At 41.2% G+C, this 18,690-nt stretch overlaps 2 long non-coding RNA genes across 3 annotated transcripts; both read left to right on the plus strand.

Moving 5' to 3' along the window:
• The first annotated feature begins 3,936 nt into the window (after positions 1-3,936).
• LOC113104601 (uncharacterized) lies at positions 3,937-8,146 on the plus strand. Its single transcript, XR_003292078.1, has 5 exons — positions 3,937-4,044; positions 6,794-6,831; positions 6,987-7,026; positions 7,900-7,949; positions 8,029-8,146. It is a non-coding gene; the product is annotated as an uncharacterized LOC113104601 (long non-coding RNA).
• Positions 8,147-16,043: 7,897 nt separating this feature from the next.
• On the plus strand, positions 16,044-18,007 carry LOC113104600 (uncharacterized). 2 transcript variants are annotated; one of them, XR_003292077.1, is made up of 5 exons: positions 16,044-16,173; positions 16,406-16,478; positions 16,580-16,671; positions 16,762-16,854; positions 17,117-18,007. It is a non-coding gene; the product is annotated as an uncharacterized LOC113104600 (long non-coding RNA). The 2 variants fall into 2 exon arrangements; XR_003292076.1 differs by having other exon boundaries at positions 16,068-16,224.
• The last annotated feature ends 683 nt before the right edge of the window (positions 18,008-18,690 follow it).

The raw sequence follows: 18,690 nt of genomic DNA on the forward strand, positions 1-18,690 counted from the left end.
GACCATAGCAACTGCCTACCAACCAGCCAAAACACCCTAGCAACCGCCTAGCAACACCTTAGCAACCACCCCAAGTACCGTAGAAACTGCTAGCAACCACCCAGGTTACCATAGCAACCGCCCTAGCAACCACCCCGGGTACCCTAGCAACCACATAGCAACACCTAGCAACCGCCCCAATTACCCTAGCAACCACCCTGGGTACCTTAGCAACGGCCCCTAGCAACCATCATGGGGAACCTAGCAACCGCCCTAGCAACCACCCCGGTACCCTAGCAACCACATAGCAACACCCTAGCAACCACCCCGATTACCCTAGCAACCACCCCTGGGTACCCTAGCAACTGCCCCTAAGCACCATCATGGGGACCCTAGCAACCGCCCTAGCAACCACCCCGGGTACCCTAGCAACCACATAGCAACACCCTAGCAACCACCCCGATTACCCTAGCAACCACCCTGGGTACCCTAGCAACTGCCCTAGCAACCATCATAGGGAACCTAGCAACCACCCCGGGTACCCCTAGCAACCACACCTTAGCAACAGAGGGGCGAGTTTTGCCACTGCAAGCACCACTCACATTTTCTTCAGGAAATGTACCTTCTAGTTATTCTTATTCTTCTTCCGCCAAAATTTCGGCGCGTAACTTGTCCCGCAGTTTTTGACACAGACCAACGAAACAGGCGTCAAATCGTGCGGCCTAATCGGGAATGGTGTGCTATGACTTTTATAAGCGATCGGGCGTACGATGTTCGTACACCGGGCGAAAAAACGGCCGAAAAATCGCATAGACAATGCATTACGGCCAACTTTGACGGATCGTAGCTCCGAGAGAGAATTTCGCAGAAACATGTGAATCGACACATTTGGAGAGGCTATCAGGCTGTGCGCGATCATACCCCGCAATGGGGTATAAGTTGTACCCCTGGGGCGCAAGAGCCCCCCAAAGTTGCCCCATACTAAGTCAATGGGGAGGGATCGCCCATGAAACAATGTGTTTTTCCTACTGTGGGAAATTACATAGGGATTTTGCATTGAACATTACTATGGATCACATAGTCATAGAGACAAGGGGGCGGGCTCATTTGAATCAGGCAACCAATCAGTCTCTCATGATCATTATGAAGCTATCAAGCCACGCCCTAGCAACCATATAGAGCACCATAGCAACAAGCTCCATAGACTTCCATTGAAAAATACAAAATTAATAACTTTGGATAGAAGTGTCATAGAAACATGAGGGTTGGCTCGTTTGACTCGGGGCAGCGAATGGCCAATCACGAATCACCTTCAACACTTCATAGCCACGCCCTAGCAACCATTTGGACCTCCCTAGCGACCAAAAGCATAGAGAGATATCTTCGAATCTGAATATCATAAAGGCATGGGGGTTGGTTGATATCATTCATACTAGTAAGCAGACTTCGGAGTTTCATCATTGGCAGTTGCCAGGCCACTCCCTAGCAACCAAACACAGTACCCTAGCAACCATTTTGCAAGAGCTATATCTCCACATCAGAACATCCTAGAGACATGGGGGTTGGTTTATATTGACGAGCAGCCTTTGGAGTATCACCATTGGCAGCTGCCAGGCCACTCCATAGCAACCAAATGGAGTACCCTAGCAACCATTTTGCACGACCTATATCTCTGCATCAGAACATCATACAGACATGGCGTTTGGATTTTTTGACTCATGCTAGCACACTTGACTTCCAACATGCTAGTCATGCTAGCAGTGATTAGCTACATGCTAATAGTGATTAGCTAAGTGCTCAAATGGGCTAAGAACTCTATAATAACTACATAGTGACCATCTGTGACAACTACCAACCACCTAGTAACATCATAGCAACCACCCAGGAGACCATAGCAACTGCCTAGCAACCAGCCAAAACACCCTAGCAACCGCCTAGCAACACCTTAGCAACCACCCCAAGTACCGTAGCAACTGCCTAGCAACCACCCAGGTTACCATAGCAACCGCCTTAGCAACCACCCCGGGTACCCTAGCAACCACATAGCAACACCCTAGCAACCGCCCCAATTACCCTAGCAACCACCCTGGGTACCTTAGCAACGGCCCTAGCAACCATCATGGGGACCCTAGCAACCGCCCTAGCAACCACCCCGGGTACCCTAGCAACCACATAGCAACACCCTAGCAACCATCCCGATTACCCTAGCAACCACCCTGGGTACCCTAGCAACGGCCCTAGCAACCATCATGGGGACCCTAGCAACCGCCCTAGCAACCACCCCGGGTACCCTAGCAACCACATAGAAACACCCTAGCAACCACCCCGATTACCCTAGCAACCACCCTGAGTACCCTAGCAACGGCCCTAGCAACCATCATGGGGACCCTAGCAACCGCCCTAGCAACCACCCCGGGTACCCTAGAAACCACATAGCAACACCCTAGCAACCATCCCGATTACCCTAGCAACCACCCTTAGTACCTTAGCAACGGCCCTAGCAACCATCATGGGGACCCTAGCAACCGCCCTAGCATCCACCCCGGGTACCCTAGCATTCACTTAGCAACACCCTAGCAACCACCCCGTTTACCCTAGCAACCATCCTGGGGATCCTAGCAACCACCCTGATTACATTAGCAACCACACAGGGTACCCTAGTAACGGCCCTAGCAAACATACTGGGGACCCTATCAACTGCCCTAGCAACCACCCCATTACCTTAGCAACCACCCTAGGTACGCTGGGAACCACCCTAGCAACAATCCTGGGAACCGCCCTTACAAGCGTGTGTGTCTGGGTGGAGAAGGATGGAAGCTAAGATTTAACGTAATGGACCTGTACAAAGCTGTAGCTATACATATAGCTGCTCGAAGACTTAGGTACCCTCTAAGAGCTTGTGTTCTGAAAGTGAACATTGCTTGATTGTCCCATCCCAAAGAAGCACAGTCACTTTTACGAACATTTCAATTAAATGTTCCCTCCTGGTGGAATGACCTCCTCAACTCAATCCAGGCAATTGAGTCCTTAGCCATCTTCAAGAATCGCCTTAAAACACATCACTTTCATCTTTATTTGACCCTCCCATCTTTAGCACTCACTATTATAATTCTATTCATAAAAATAACTAACAAGCTTTCTAATCTTTTTATATTCTATCAAGTGTCTGAGAGTGCAAGTCTGAGAGTGCAAGTGCAAGTCTGCAGCCAGACCATCTTGGACTGACACAGAGCTGATCCGAACTGATTCTTTTTGTGATTGATTCTGAACTGATTCTGTCCTAATGTTATGATTTCTGTCCACAGGAATGCTTTCACTTTTAATTTAAAACGGGTTATTTAGTAAGAAATAGTATATATATATATATATATATATATATATATATATATATATATATATATATACATATATATATATATATATATATATATATATATATACATATATATATATATATATATATATATACATATATATACATATATATACATATATATATATATATATATACATATATATATATATATATATATATATACATATATATACATATATATATATATATATATATATATATATATATATATATATATATATATATATTATATATGCTATCACTTTTAATTTAAAACGGGTTATTTAGTAAGAAATAGTATATATATATATATATAATGTATGAATTAACGCCAAAGTTAATCATGAAATTTATTACAAAATGTCTCTTTCTCTATATTTTAATGGCTATAACAATTAAAAGTACTTATTTTAAAGTACTCATTATTAAAGAATGCTATTATACGACTCATGATCTTAAAAAAAAAGAAATATTTTAATTTAACTTTTTCATATAATTGATAAATTGATCTTTAATTTCTAATATTAAGGAGTGGTGCACACTTAAAAAAAAAAAAAATCCACCGTCTCCATGGGCTCTCTCTTTCATATATGGATAGAAGAGTAACGCTGCATGACTATTGGCTGCGCAGCTGAAGTTCGCGTGCTGATTGGCTGATCAATACTGTGATACAGGGAGACCAAGTCAGATGTTCCAGAAATCTCCCTGAGGTGAGTAGCAGTGGTGTACTTTTCTAAGGTCTACCTTTAATAACGAATTTTAAGAAATTAAATATGCTGCCCAAGTGGTCAAAGTTTGTGATTATGTTAGCTAATTCTGAATATTAGCGCAATATTGCATGAAAGAGTGATTTTTTTAAAGGCATTTTAGCAGAGGTTAGTCATTGACGTTAGCCCGCTGCATATCGATGGTATCTTTTCCTGCTTTAATGTGCCTTTAGGACAGTATTTCGTAATATTAACCGCCTATTTAAGAAATACTTTTGTTCGAGATGACTGTGAGGCATTATAAATCCATTAGGTCTGATTTATGCTGCGTGTTGACCGTGATTAATGCACGTATTTTCTGCTGTTCCATAAACGTCTATATAGGGTTTTTTCATTGACTCGAGGTAAAAATATACAGAGCTCTGAAACCACACACAGACCGCCGTGTCTGACACGCTAGTGATGGCGAATCGGCTCAGATTCACTCACGGAGTCCGTGTGATGTGATATTAACGGGACTTCTCCGTCTCGTGCTGGTGGGTGCAGCGGACGGCTTCCCTCTTTGATCGTAAATGAGCGCGAAATCTTTTTGGCCGCTGGTTTCCTGCTTCGATGTGGTTTTAGGACAGTAGTTCATAGTATTAACCGTCTATTTAAGAATTAATTTTGATATGTTTGTGAGGCAATGATCTGTGAGACCTGATTAATGCTGCGTGTTGGGCCTATATTTTCTGCTGTTCCATAAACGTCTATAGAGGGTTTAATGCTGCGTGTTGGGCCTATATTTTCTGCTGTTCCATAAACGTCTATATAGGATTTTTTCATTGACTCACGAGGTAAAAATATACAGAGCTCTGAAACCACACACAGACCGCCGTGTCTGACACGCTAGTGATGGCGAATCGGCTCAGATTCACACACAGAGTCCGTGTGATGTGATATTAACGGGACTTCTCCGTCTCGTGCTGGTGGGTGCAGCGGACGGCTTCCCTCTTTGATCGTAAATGAGCGCGAAATCTTTTTGGCCGCTGGTTTCCTGCTTCGATGTGGTTTTAGGACAGTAGTTCATAGTATTAACCGTCTATTTAAGAATTAATTTTGATATGTTTGTGAGGCAATGATCTGTGAGACCTGATTAATGCTGCGTGTTGGGCCTATATTTTCTGCTGTTCCATAAACGTCTATAGAGGGTTTAATGCTGCGTGTTGGGCCTATATTTTCTGCTGTTCCATAAACGTCTATATAGGATTTTTTCATTGACTCACGAGGTAAAAATATACAGAGCTCTGAAACCACACACAGACCGCCGTGTCTGACACGCTAGTGATGGCGAATCGGCTCAGATTCACACACAGAGTCCGTGTGAGCTGATATTAACGGGACTTTTCCGTCTCGTGCTGGTGGGTGCGTCGGACGGCTTCCCGCTTTGATCGTAAATTAATGAGCTCGAAATCTGTTTTTTTTTTTTTTTTTGGGCGCTGGTTTCCTGCTTCGGATGTGGTTTAGGACTGTAGTTCATAGTATTAACCCTCTATTTAAGAATTAATTTTGTTTGAGATGATTGTGAGGCAATGATCCGTGAGCCCTGATTAATGCTGCTGTGTTGGGCCTATTTTCTGCTGTTCCATAAACGTCTATATAGTGTTCTTTTCACTGATTCACGAGGTAAAAATACACCGAGCTCTGAAACCACACACAGACCGCCGTTTCTGACACGATAGTGATGGCGAATCGGCTCAGAACACGGAGTTCGTGTGAGGTAACGTAGATATTAACGGAACTTTTCCGTTTCATTCCGCGACCGGCTTCCCGTTTTGATTAAATGAGCGTGAAATCTTTTTCTTCTTCTTTTTTTGCCACACAAAATGTTGTTGAGTTAGTTTAGATGCGGTGTCAGCTACACGTTTTGTGTATTCATCATTTATGATCGGAATATAACTACAGTACTTTGTAATGGTAATGTTTTAAGTCAGCAAGTTGAAGTGAGAACTTTAAGTATGAATCGTGGACGATTTAATTAATTTATCTTGAGTAATGAATGTGTCAGGGAGGAGAGACGGTGTTATACGATCTGTTCATGTGCACCGAATGCAGAGGAAGAGCAAGCTGAAATTGTGTTTTATTTGTTGGTGACCAATACTGCATTAATTTGATGAGAAACAGTTTTTAAAGAAGTGATATTGTAAGATATATTTTCCTTAACATAATTTATATATAAATTATAAATCAGAAATGAATTATATTTAATAATAAACTTATTGTCAGTGTTGAAAAAGCTTGTGCTGCTTAATATTGTGTGGGGGAAAAACAATTTATGATAAACTGTGATGCATTTTAGAGTTTTGATGCAGTTTCTTCATTATTCTTTGAATACAAAGTTAGAAGTAGTAGTAGTAGTACTTTATTGTTCAGCCTTAGCTGAAAATTGATCTTGGTCTTGCCATACAATCACAAAACAATTAACAATTCACAACATCCAATTAATAAATCTAACCATACCCGACATCCACAGTGACAAGATTAAAATATAAATTTCCTACCTCTTATTCAAAAGACTTTTTGAGACTTTTACATTTACCATAAAATATATTTGGACATAGACTGCATACTATTAAATATTTACATTCAGAATAAAATTAGATTTTTTTTTCTGTTTTAAGTCATAAAAATTGTATATTGAAAGTCTGTGTTTTGTTGGTATTAACTGTCCATCTCAATTATTTATTCTTTTGTTCATTTTTTCTTTGTTTAGATTGATCATTGAGCTTTATTTCCTGAGCAATTCTTGAGGTTTGTTTGCATTTTTTGGTTGTTGTAAATTCAATGGGGCACTATGTAGGATTAAGAAAATGTGAGATCTTGTAAATCAGAGTCGTTGTAGTTTATGGGGCCAACCGATTTTAACAAGTTATGTCTGACATTTTATTTATATTTTCTGATTACAGCATTGTGAGCACTACAGACTCTTCACTGCACAATATCCGGGTAAGTATTTTTATTTTCTATATTGATAACATATGAACAGATGACAAAGCGATATTAATGAGATACTACTGCGTCATTGATGCACTATAGAACTTCACAACCTGTGACTAGCATGTGGAATTCTGTGAAATTCACTGGAGAATGTTTGTAGGCCTCAATGATTTTACCTTGCTTGTAATTTTTCACATAAAGTTAATGAGAGACTGATGAAATTATATCAATTTGGTGGGGAACCATTCCTTTTAAGTTGTTGTAAGTTATAGATAAACAGTTTCCCCTCCTAAAAGATAGCATCAGTTTATGTTATAGCCATCGGGTGCATTCGAAGTTGCATATTCTCTAAGTAGATACTTCTTGTGAGTAATAATTTGCAATTAATAAAAAATTGTCATACGTGTGGTATGTATGCAGATGTATTACACTTGTCATGTTATCACTGTCATGTGAGCTACAACATCATTTACAATGCAATTCACAATTTTGCTTCTATGGGCTCATGAGAGAGAAGTATACAAGTTCTGATAATGCCCTAGACCTTTAAAACCAGGTAAATGATAATTTGTTGAACAATGGAAACAAAATGCTTTCTGCCTGTTAGTCACTTAGATTTTGTCATATTGTTTGGCAGTCAGTATACTATATTGATAGTGTATTATATTTGGCTACTTAAGTCTTTTGCATCCCTGAGGAACCTCTTTGGCCAATCAGTTACAGTAGCTTTAGGTTTGGAATATAATTAATTTCTATTGAAAATCTGACTGTATTAAAAAAAGAAATTATGGATGCTTTTGCCTATTTAATTAAATGTTAATATTGATCTTATTTCACATACATAGGCTATCTTTTATTGTGTATTTGTTTGTTGTTTTGTAGACTATCTATTCAGAGCACGACCTGCATTTTTCTCTGCAGCTGAAAGCCTGGTTAGTGTGCAAAATGCCTAAATGATGCTTTTTCAATATTATTATCATTATAGTTGCCTAATATGCATTTCTTTTCCAGGTTTTGGATTTTCTCCAAGCAGCAGTTCTTCTGTATTGTTCTTGCCTAACCCTTCCCCTTCCCTCCCCTCCCCTCCCCTCCCCAACCCAACACCCACCCACAAAAAAAAAAAAAAAAAAAAAAAAAAAAACCCCGGTTGACAATTTGCGTTCAAACACTACTGTTCTTTTAAAAGTTCAGTTCTTTTAATACTAGGTTAAAAACTTGTTTAATCTACTATTGTTCTTTTCTTTGGAATTTTTTTTGTTCCTATTAATACTAGATTCTTAATTTGTTTTAGTTTGCTACTGTTCTATTTATTGTCAATTAACGTTTTTCTTGAGAATTCTTTGCAGGTTGCATCGCTTCAGCATTTCGTAAAGTAAGTTACTGAAAATATCTTGCACAAAAATGTTTATTAAATACAGTTCTTTTTGACTTTAGCATTAAAACCATTTTACAGTACTTTTTAATCAGAGATCTGTTCAAACTCATAATGAAGAAAAGGTTTGTTTGCTAAACACTTATTTAAGAGACGATGTGAAATAATCTGCTTGTTGTTATTATTATTTATTATTATTATTATTATTATTATTGAAAAACAATGCGAACAGATGTTCAAGATGTTAAACTTGGATAATTTAATCCCATTTAGCTACATAAAAGGTTGAGGACTATGGTCATAACATTTCAAAAAGCTGTAAATTAACTAAATAAACTTATTCTAATGTGGAGTATGTTTGAAAATTAAGCATTTCTTTGTTTACATACATGCAGCATGTGATGGTGTTTTCAGATCATCTCAGATATGTCATCGATTATTTTATCTCATGTCTTTGGTCTGTTTGTCAAATTCTGTCTTTTGAAGGATGCCTCGCAAAGGTAGGAGATCCCAGGCTCAGAAAGTTCGTTGGAGAAAGTTAGACCTGACAGGACAGACGAGCGTCAGTAAAGGTGCTACTCCGGTTTCTGATGGACAGCAGTATGAAGATGGCGACAACACATCTAGAGTTATATCCGTGCAGGCGTCTCACTGCCAGAGTGATGCAAGGTATGATGTTTTCTCAAGAAACACTCAGTGCACATGTGTAGCTCTGACATTCCTTGCGTACCACAGTGAGGGAACTTCGTTCAAACAGCCTGATCTTGACAGGGTGCTAGAGGAAGGGGATGCTCTCTATGTCGGCATTAAAATGCAGCTTATTGCTGAAGGAAGATTCCGACAGGATCTTCTAAGCATGGCTGAAGTACCTCTGAACATCTCAACTTCTAACCACAACTACAGCGTCCAAAAGTCAGAAGTTGTGATGGGGTATCTAAGAGACAGAGGAACTCAGGAAATGGATGCATGGTGGATTCCTCTTGATGAAAGACTTCAGTGTCTCTCATCAGATGTCAGCCATGCACTGCTTATTGTTTCTCCAGAGTGCTTTGCTGTGTTCAGAGACAGATCTGGAAGATATGGATATTTTGATTCACATTCCAGAACTGCTGGAGGTTGGCCACATCCTACTGGTGACGGAACAGCAGTTATGCTAACTTTCACCAATCTGCATGACATGATCAACAGATTACTTGAGCTTTTTTGGAATCGTGGTCCTCAAGCTTGCTATGAATTCATGGCTGTTTCATTTGAAATGGAGCAACAGTCTGAGGAACCATGCACATCAGCAGCATGTGTTTCACGTTCACAAGTAACTTCACCTCTGCCAAAACCCCCAACAACTTCTGACATCACAATCCCTGACAATCGTGTCCTGACAGATGACAAAAACCAAAATGTCATAAAGGTTTTAAAAACAAACAAGCAGCGAAGAAGAAAAGAGCTGCGTAAAATTATGAATAAAAAGCAAGAAGCAACACTTGAGAAAACCACTCCACATTTTGATGTTCGGGTAAAAAAAAGAGAATACGAGAGAGAGAAGTATGCCACCAATTTGCATTTTCAGAAGAAGAAAATGGAGGTTACCAAAAAGAAGTATGATAAAGATCCTTTTGCCAGATTCAAAAAGCTGGAGTATATGGCCAAGAGATACAAAACTGATGTTCTCTTCCAGAAAAACAAGAAGGAGTACATGGTGAGGAGGTACAAGACAGATCATCTTTTCCAGAAGAATATGAAGGACTACATGGACAGGAGGTACCACACTGATGCTATTTTCCAGAAGAAGAAGAAGGACAACATGGTGAGGAGGTACCACACTGATAATCTTTTCCAGAAGAAGATGAAGGACTACATGGCCAGAAGGTACCACAGTGATGTTCTTTTCCAGAAGAAGATGAAGGACTACATGGCCAGAAGATACGCAAGTGATTCAGATTTTAGGTCACATCACATTCTACGTTGTACTCTCCAGAAGAAACAGAAGTGTCTCACCGATCCTGGATTCCACATTCTTCACAAGTTGAGATGTGCATTAAGGATCAAGAGAAAATACAAGCCGTACATTCGTTTCAGTCAGAATACACCCAATTCTGATGCAACAAACAAGCCTGTGTCTAACAGCTTGATTCAAAAGGCCATATCTGCATTTCGGCATCAAATTCTGCATGGTCCTACTTACATCTGCACAGTCTGTCACAGGGCGCTTTTTCCAAATCAGGTTAAGATGTGTAATAGAACACGATACGTCAAAAATGTTCATATTACAGCCTTTTGCTTAACCGGGAAATATGTTCATGCTTGTGACAGTGCCTGCTCAGTTCCTTGTGCAGTTCCAGATGAGCGAAGACAGGAGTGGATCTGCCACACCTGTGACAGCCATCTGAAGAGAGGATCCATGCCTTCTATTGCAGCGGCAAACAGACTTGAATTGCCTCCCATTCCTGCAGAACTGCTTGAGCTGAATGTTCTTGAACGTCAGCTTATCGCCAAAATTGTTCCTTTTGCAAAAATAGTTGCATTGCCCAAAGGACAGCAGCGATCAGTGTATGGTGCTGTTGTTTGTGTGCCCTCTGAGGTGGAGAAAACAGTTAACTGTCTCCCAAGGCCTAACAGTGAGTCCCAGCTCCTACAGGTGAAGCTGAAAAGACACATCAAGTTCAGAGGATACCAACACTTCCATACAGTGAATATGCACAATGTGCTAGCAGCGTTAGCAAAACTGAAAGCGATGCATTCAGAATATAGGGACATCTTGATTAGTGACGCTACCACATTTCAATTTCTCCCTGATGATGAGCTGCATGACACAGAGGAGAAACAGGAAGTTGTGTCTGAACAGGATGAGCAGCATGTCAGCACAGAAGAAAAGGATGAGCTCAGACCTGGCCTCACTCTGGACACATGCATGCAGCCACTCGACATTGGACAGGACTTGCTGTCGTACGGTGAGGGAATCTTCAGCATTGCGCCTGCTCAAGGGAAAAAGCCAGTCGGATTTTTCAAGGTTCCCAAATTGGAAGCCATGGCCTTCCCCGTACAGTTTCCCACTGGACAGAACACAATTGATGAGGCACGACAAGTTGCATTATCACCAAGCATGTATTTCAATGCTAGACTGTTCTGCGTGGATACTCGTTTTGCCAAAGACCAGAGTTATCTCTTCTTTGCACAGTTTGTTACTGAAACTCACATGGCTAGAAACAGCATGTCTATCCAGTTGCGAAAGGGCAAACCCGTTACAAAAGATGGACGTAGAATCTCCAACAAGCTTCTTCAGGATGATCTTGAGGTCGAAAGACTGGTCCACAGCCGTGACGCAACAAGGTTTATGCAACCCCTGAGAGGCACTCCATCTTATTGGGAGAAAACGTTGAGAGATCTACAGGCCATGATCAGGCAGTTAGGGAATCCTACTTTTTTTTGCACATTCAGTGCAGCCGAAATGCGATGGCCAGAAGTGATAACGGCAATCAAGGCTCAGCAAGGTGAAGAGGTCGTCTTTTCAGAGCTTGACTGGACAACGAAATGTGAAATCCTCCGAAGTAACCCCGTTACCGTCATGCGGATGTTTGAAAAACGAGTGGATGCATTAATGAATCATCTGCTTTTGTCACCTGCTCAACCCATCGGCGAAGTCGAGGATTACTTTTATCGCGTGGAGTTTCAAGCTAGAGGAAGCCCACACATTCATCTGCTGGCCTGGGTAAAGGGGGCACCCGAATTCGAAAATCAGTCCGACCAAGTAGTGTGTGACTTTATTGACCGTTACATAACCTGCCAGTTGCCGGACCCTACCACCGATCCCGAGCTTCATCAAATTGTCACCGAAGTTCAGCTTCACAGCAGGAAGCACTCCAAATCTTGCAAGAAAGGAAATGTGTTGTGTAGATATGGGTTCCCTAAACTTCCCATGTCAAGCACCACCATCACCCGTCCACGACCACAACGTCCTGAGGAAGATGAAAACGAAGAGCAACACCACCAAGAGAGAAAGAAGAGGAGACAGGACGCTCCACAACGTCCTCAGGAAGATGAAAACGAAGACCAACACCAACAAGAGAGAAAGAAGAGAAGACAGGACGCTGCTCGAAAAGCAATGAAAGAAGCCAGGAATAAACTCAAGCCAGTGTGGGACTTGTTAAACGATCCCCAGGCCTCCTTTGACAACTTGTCAGACTTGCTGACCAAATGTAATCTGTCCATGGATGATTACTGCAAATACGCTGAGGCACTGTCCACTTCAAACGTGATTTTGCTGAAGCGTGATCCAAAGGAGGCTTGGGTGAATGGATACAACCCAGATTTGCTGAGGGCATGGAACGCTAACATGGACATACAGTTCGTTCTTGACTCTTTCAGCTGCATCATGTATATGTTGTCCTACATTTCCAAGCCAGAACACGAAATGAATGATTACCTGAAGACCGTGATCAAGGGTGTTCGTGAAACCAACGTTAACGAAGAGGACGAAATGAAGCAGATAATGCAGGCCTACTCTAAACACAGGCAAGTGAGTGCTCAGGAGTCTGTGGCACGGACATGCAGCTTACCATTGAAGAAGTGTTCACGAAATGTTGTGTTTATACCGACGGATGATGATGCCCTGAGGATGAGTTTGCCCCGTAGTGTCCTACACAGCAAAGATCCTGATTCAGAGGATGTCTGGATGTCAGGTATTATAGAGAAATACAGAGCAAGGCCTCGAACACTGGAGTTTGAAAAGATGTGCCTTGCAGACTTTGTGTCTAATTACCGTGTTGTGTATGGTCGGCAAACTAAAGGAAAGAATGTCCTCCCACTCCTCAACGATATGGGATTCATTCAGAAGAGAACTGTTGGTAAGGCTGCAATTGTCAGGTATGCTCGCTTTTCAGAGGAGAAGCAACCGGAGAAGTTTTGCGGAACAATGGTAAAACTTTACGTGCCACATCGTGTCAACGAACAGCTGAAACCTCAAGGGTTTCCAACGTATCAGGAGTTTTACAAAAGGGGACTTGTAGAACTCCCGTCACACCCCAATTTCCGATTCCCTGTCCGTGGCTTAGTTAAAGCACAACAGAAGAAGTTTGAAAAGCACGGCAAAAAAGTGGACGAAGCATATGAACAGCTGCAGCGGGAAGGACCGTCTGAGAATGCTTGGTGTGCTTTTGCCCCTGAAATCGACGTTGATCGGATGGAGTGTATTGCAGAACAACAAGACGTCCATCCAGAAGAAAATGAACAGGATGATGTTCCAGAATACCAGATTCGTCGTGAAGATGGAGACGGAGTCGTACCACAGATTGAGGCACCACAGATGACTAATGAATATCTGAGGAAGATGTTTAGGAGTCTAAATGAGACGCAGGCAGCAATTTTTTACACTGTCCGCCAGTGGTGTCAGAAGCGTGTGTGGGGTCACAATCCAGAGCAGTTTTTTTACTTTTTGTCAGGCGGTGCAGGTTGTGGGAAATCGCACGTCATCAAGTGCATACACTCGGAAGCAACTAAGATTCTGCGACAACTCCCTCGACTCCGGGAAGAAGGGGATCTCTCCGTGCCCACGGTGTTGTTGTCTGCGTTTACTGGAACTGCAGCATTCAACATCTCTGGAAAAACGCTGCATTCCCTTTTAAAACTGCCAAGGAGTCTGAAGCCACCTTATCAAGGACTTGGGAACGCCCTAGATGAAGTGAGAGCAGGATTACGCGACGTGGAGATTCTTATCATCGATGAAATATCCATGGTTTCTAAGGATCTGTTCACATACGTAAACTGGAGATTTCAGCAGATCAAAGGCAACAAGAAACCTTTTGGAGGAATATCTTGCCTCGTCGTAGGGGATTATTATCAACTGCCACCGCTTGGTAAAGCCAAACCGCTCTGTGTGTATGAAGAGGATATGCTGGACTTCTGGAAGGACCATTTTCAAATCATCACACTCACAGAGATCATGCGGCAGAAGGAAGACCTCGCTTTCGCTCAACTGTTGAACCGACTACGAGTGAGGCAGAAGACAGAAGCTCTCAGGGAAGATGATAGAGCTTTGTTATTCCAGGCTGTGAAGAAGCCAGAAGACTGTCCACGTGATGCTCTACACATATTCGCCACTAACAAAGAGGTTGACAAGTACAATACCGAGATTGTACAGGCCCTCTTCGCTGACATCATAACAATTGATGCCGAAGACTACAGGAAAGACCCAAGAACAGGAAGGATGAAGCGATTAAACAAACCTGTCACTGGAAAAAAGGACGACTTGCTGGACACAATGCAAGTTGCAGTGGGAGTTCGTGTGATGGTAACCAGGAACCTGGATGTAGAAGATGGAATTGTCAATGGATGTTTTGGCACGATTGCAAACATCGTCACCAAACAAAAGATGGAATCGACACCGTACAAATGTTAGGACTTCAACTTGACAATCCGAACGCCGGTCAGAAACACCGTAAAAAGGTACGAGGTGAAGAAGACGTCTTGGTTTACATTGAGAGATCTGAAGAAAGTCTGAGGAAAGGAGCCGTTCGTCGACAGTTTCCAATTAAGCTAGCTTACGCCTGCACAGCCCACAAAGTTCAAGGCATGACAATGCACTCTGCAGTAGTGTCATTGAAGAAGATTTTTGAGCCGGGAATGGCCTACGTTGCCCTCAGCAGAACGACATCTCTACAAGGATTACACATTACGGATTTCGACGACAAGAAGATATATGCTGATCCTGAAATCACAACCTCTTTGCAAAGCATGAGAAGAGCAAGAGTTGAAGAAATCATGCCACTTTTGCAGCATGTGAGGGAAAATAGGCAGGAACAGACACTCACCATCATTCATCACAACACGGAAGGACTGGCATCTCACATGGAGGATATCAGATGCCATCATGAGCTACAACTCGCCGATGTTCTGTGTTTAACAGAAACACACCTGACTGGATCGTCTACTTCAGATCTCCAATTGGAAGGATACAACTTGTTCACACGCAACAGGCATGTCTCCTACTCCACACATCAAGAACTTGGAAGGAAAAATGGAGGTGGAGTCGCAATATATTGCAAGGAGCACATTCCAACTCAGCCCAGGCAATATATACAAAATGTGACTGATCTGGAGTTTGCTGTGATCAAATTGGATTCCCCAATAAAAGCAGCAGTCGTAGCTGTGTATAGGCCACCACAGTACAGTGTTGGAGATTTCTTGACCAACCTGAACAGTATGCTGGATTACCTGGACCTCACACACAACGATCTCGTCATCATCTGTGGAGATTTCAACGAGGACCTCTTACACCCTGGAAAAAAACCTATTCTGGAGTTGTTTCAATCTCGAGGATACACGCAACTGATTACATCAGCGACGACGGAAAAGCACACACTACTTGACCACATCTACATTTCAAATCCGGACTTCTGTCATCAATCGGGCGTGTTAGAGACCTACCACAGTTACCACAATCCTGTGTACTGTGTATTGCGTTTTTTTCCATAGGTGAATTGCCCGCTATACCAGGTCACTGGGGCCACTGAATCAGCATTAACGACAACAGTGGGGCAACACCAGCCTTAGTTCCCCAGTGGCTTCTGTATGAGTGGTGTCTTGGCCTTAAGCCATATTGAACTGAGGTTCCATTTAACCTCCTTTATCGACGGCAGTGACGTTGCGGTTATATTGTGTTGTCCGTGGTAATATAAAGGTGTTGTGTCCCTGAGTTACCTAGAGTACAGCAGCAGGAAGGACGAAGGAGTAGTGTGGCAGCTCCAGACAGGACAGGAAGTGAAGGCAGCAGAATACAGGACGCAGTCAGGGTTAGTGTAATAACTCCAGGGAAGACACAGACAGTGAGAGCAACAGCAGCAGTAAGTCATTAAAAGACAGTAAGGTTAAGTGAGAAGTATTAAGACACTGTTGTGATGTATTTGATTTTTACCCTAACGTAACATTTGTTTCAAATGTTGTGTTCAATCTGTACGATGTGTACTGGATATATTATTTGCAGTCCTCTGCTATTCTAATATTGATATGTGCTCTTCTGTAAAGTTGCAGGAAGATTTTGGAGACCATAGCAGTCCTGTGCAACACTGGATATGAGTGTGCAATATACCATCTAAAGGTAAGTGTTAAAAGATGTCACTTCAGTCACTGTGCTACTGCATGTGATAACCACATTTTAAAGGAATATTGTAATCTAATTTTGATTTTGATGTTTTTCAGGAACCGGCGAGTCAGAATGTCTGAGAAGATCAAGTGTGCTTCACCACTGATGATGATGAGCTGGATACCAGCTTATGGGCTAATTTCTTTCAGTAAGTTTTAGTTTACTTAATTATGTTTATTATTATTTTTTAGTTTATTAGTAAGTGTGTATGCAGTGATCCTGTTATTCATTTATTAAGTTCATTGCCAGAGGACGGGACCAGATGTGTTTGGAGTTGAAGACAATGCTGAAGACCAAAGAAGCAACGGAAGAAGAACATTTAAGCACTGAGGTAAAGTTTGTCAATAATACTGGAAAGGTCTAGTGTTTCAGTGCACTTTATCATACAGTGTGTTTGTTCAGAGGCATGTGCTTTGATGTGAACGCTTAGATTTTAAAGTGTATGATGGTCCTCAGAAGTGAGAGAGCAGAAATGTCTCTTGCAAGACATACATCTGACCTGAAAGTTTATGCTCTGTAAGTCTTGCAGAATGAAATTTTTTTTTATTCAATTCACTAACATGATCATATCTGTTTTACCTCCTCTACCTCAGGGTGTCCAGCCTGTTTGCCATGACAGATCCAGCGGCTAGATGGCGGAAGATGCTTCAATACCCAATTGCACTGAATCATTAGATGATCAATTAATTAATATTAATATATATTTTTAAATTATCTTATTATATTAAATAATTGGTCTCAGTTTACTATTTCATATATTAGTTTGAATAATAATGTTTTTATAATGTGTACGCCATGCCTGAGGAGGATGGGTTCCCCCTGATGAGTCTGGTTCCTCTCAAGGTTTTTTATCTCCTTAAGAGTTTTTTCCTTGCCACCGTCGCCACTGGCTTGCTCACTGGGGGTGTTGTGTCAAATCCTGTGTCCCTCTCGCGTCCCTGCCGACCAGGGTTTCCAAAACAACAGTTTGCGACTCGATGAATTTTTTATTAATTAAATCATAGAAATTTAAACGACTAAAAGTGAAATCATGTTATGGCTTAGTCACTTACGGTAAAGCAGTAAGCCCTGTGATGCTGTGATTAACAGTGCTTTCAGAACTGCTAAGGGGTGTTGCTGTTTTCTGAAATCACAGGGCTTATGTATGGCCTTATGCCCTTTATAAACACTTGTGCAGTAATAGACGCAATCATGGACAGTAATGTGAGTATTTTACAATGGCTTTAAATGCAACATGCACAAGGTTCACTTTATTAATACAATAATTCAAACACTTTCACCACTATTCTGCCAAAATAGAAACTTGATTTTAAATTTTTTATTATTGCAACAGTAAGATATTTGTTTTTTATTTTCATAATTCGATAATTTTAATATGAAGTTAAAATAATATTTATATGTGAGCTAGTGCAACATTATAGGGTGGGATTTGGCACAACAGGTGTTTTCTAATACTTTTAATAAACATTTTGGTTGAATTGGCACATCAAGTGTTTTTGTCTTTATTGTATCTTCTTCAATGGCACATTTAATGTGTTCTTCTGAACTTCACAGAAGGTCCAGGGGGTTTTCCAGAAAGCAAGGTTAACTTACAGTCACATATACTCTCAGTAGATTGACCCAAACCTTGCTTACTCTAGGTACGCTGTTTCCAGAAACTATTTTATACTTTTTTTTTTTTTTTTTTTTTTTTAAATCAAGGCCACAATATGTCTCTGCATATTTTTCACTGTTAACATATTTTTTTATTTTTCACTTAAATATTTCATGTCAGGACTAAGGATTGCAAAAATGTTTAATAACCTTATGGTGTCCAGAAATTTTTATTTGACAAAGAATATTTAATAGTAGTGAATTAAAAGCTACAGGATCTAGCTGTGGCTGGGCTCGGGGATAGATTCTTAAACATTTTAGGTGAATTGGCTAATCCTGCATGTTTGCTTTATTGAATGGTATATTCACAGATGGTACAATAAGATGGTTAAACTTTTAAATAAGGTTTGTATTCTTCTATGCATGAAGACTTTGTGTGTAAATATTTGTTATTTTTTATCATAATCCAATAAGCAAACTTTGTTTTACCTCCAAACCTGCTAAGATCACACTCTTACTTGATCTGGATGAGTATCATTAGAAAGACTTAAAATGTCAGCCTAAATATTTGAAT

This window comes from Carassius auratus, unplaced genomic scaffold (genome assembly GCF_003368295.1).
Source record: "Carassius auratus strain Wakin unplaced genomic scaffold, ASM336829v1 scaf_tig00218045, whole genome shotgun sequence".
Taxonomy (NCBI): Eukaryota; Metazoa; Chordata; class Actinopteri; order Cypriniformes; family Cyprinidae; genus Carassius; species Carassius auratus.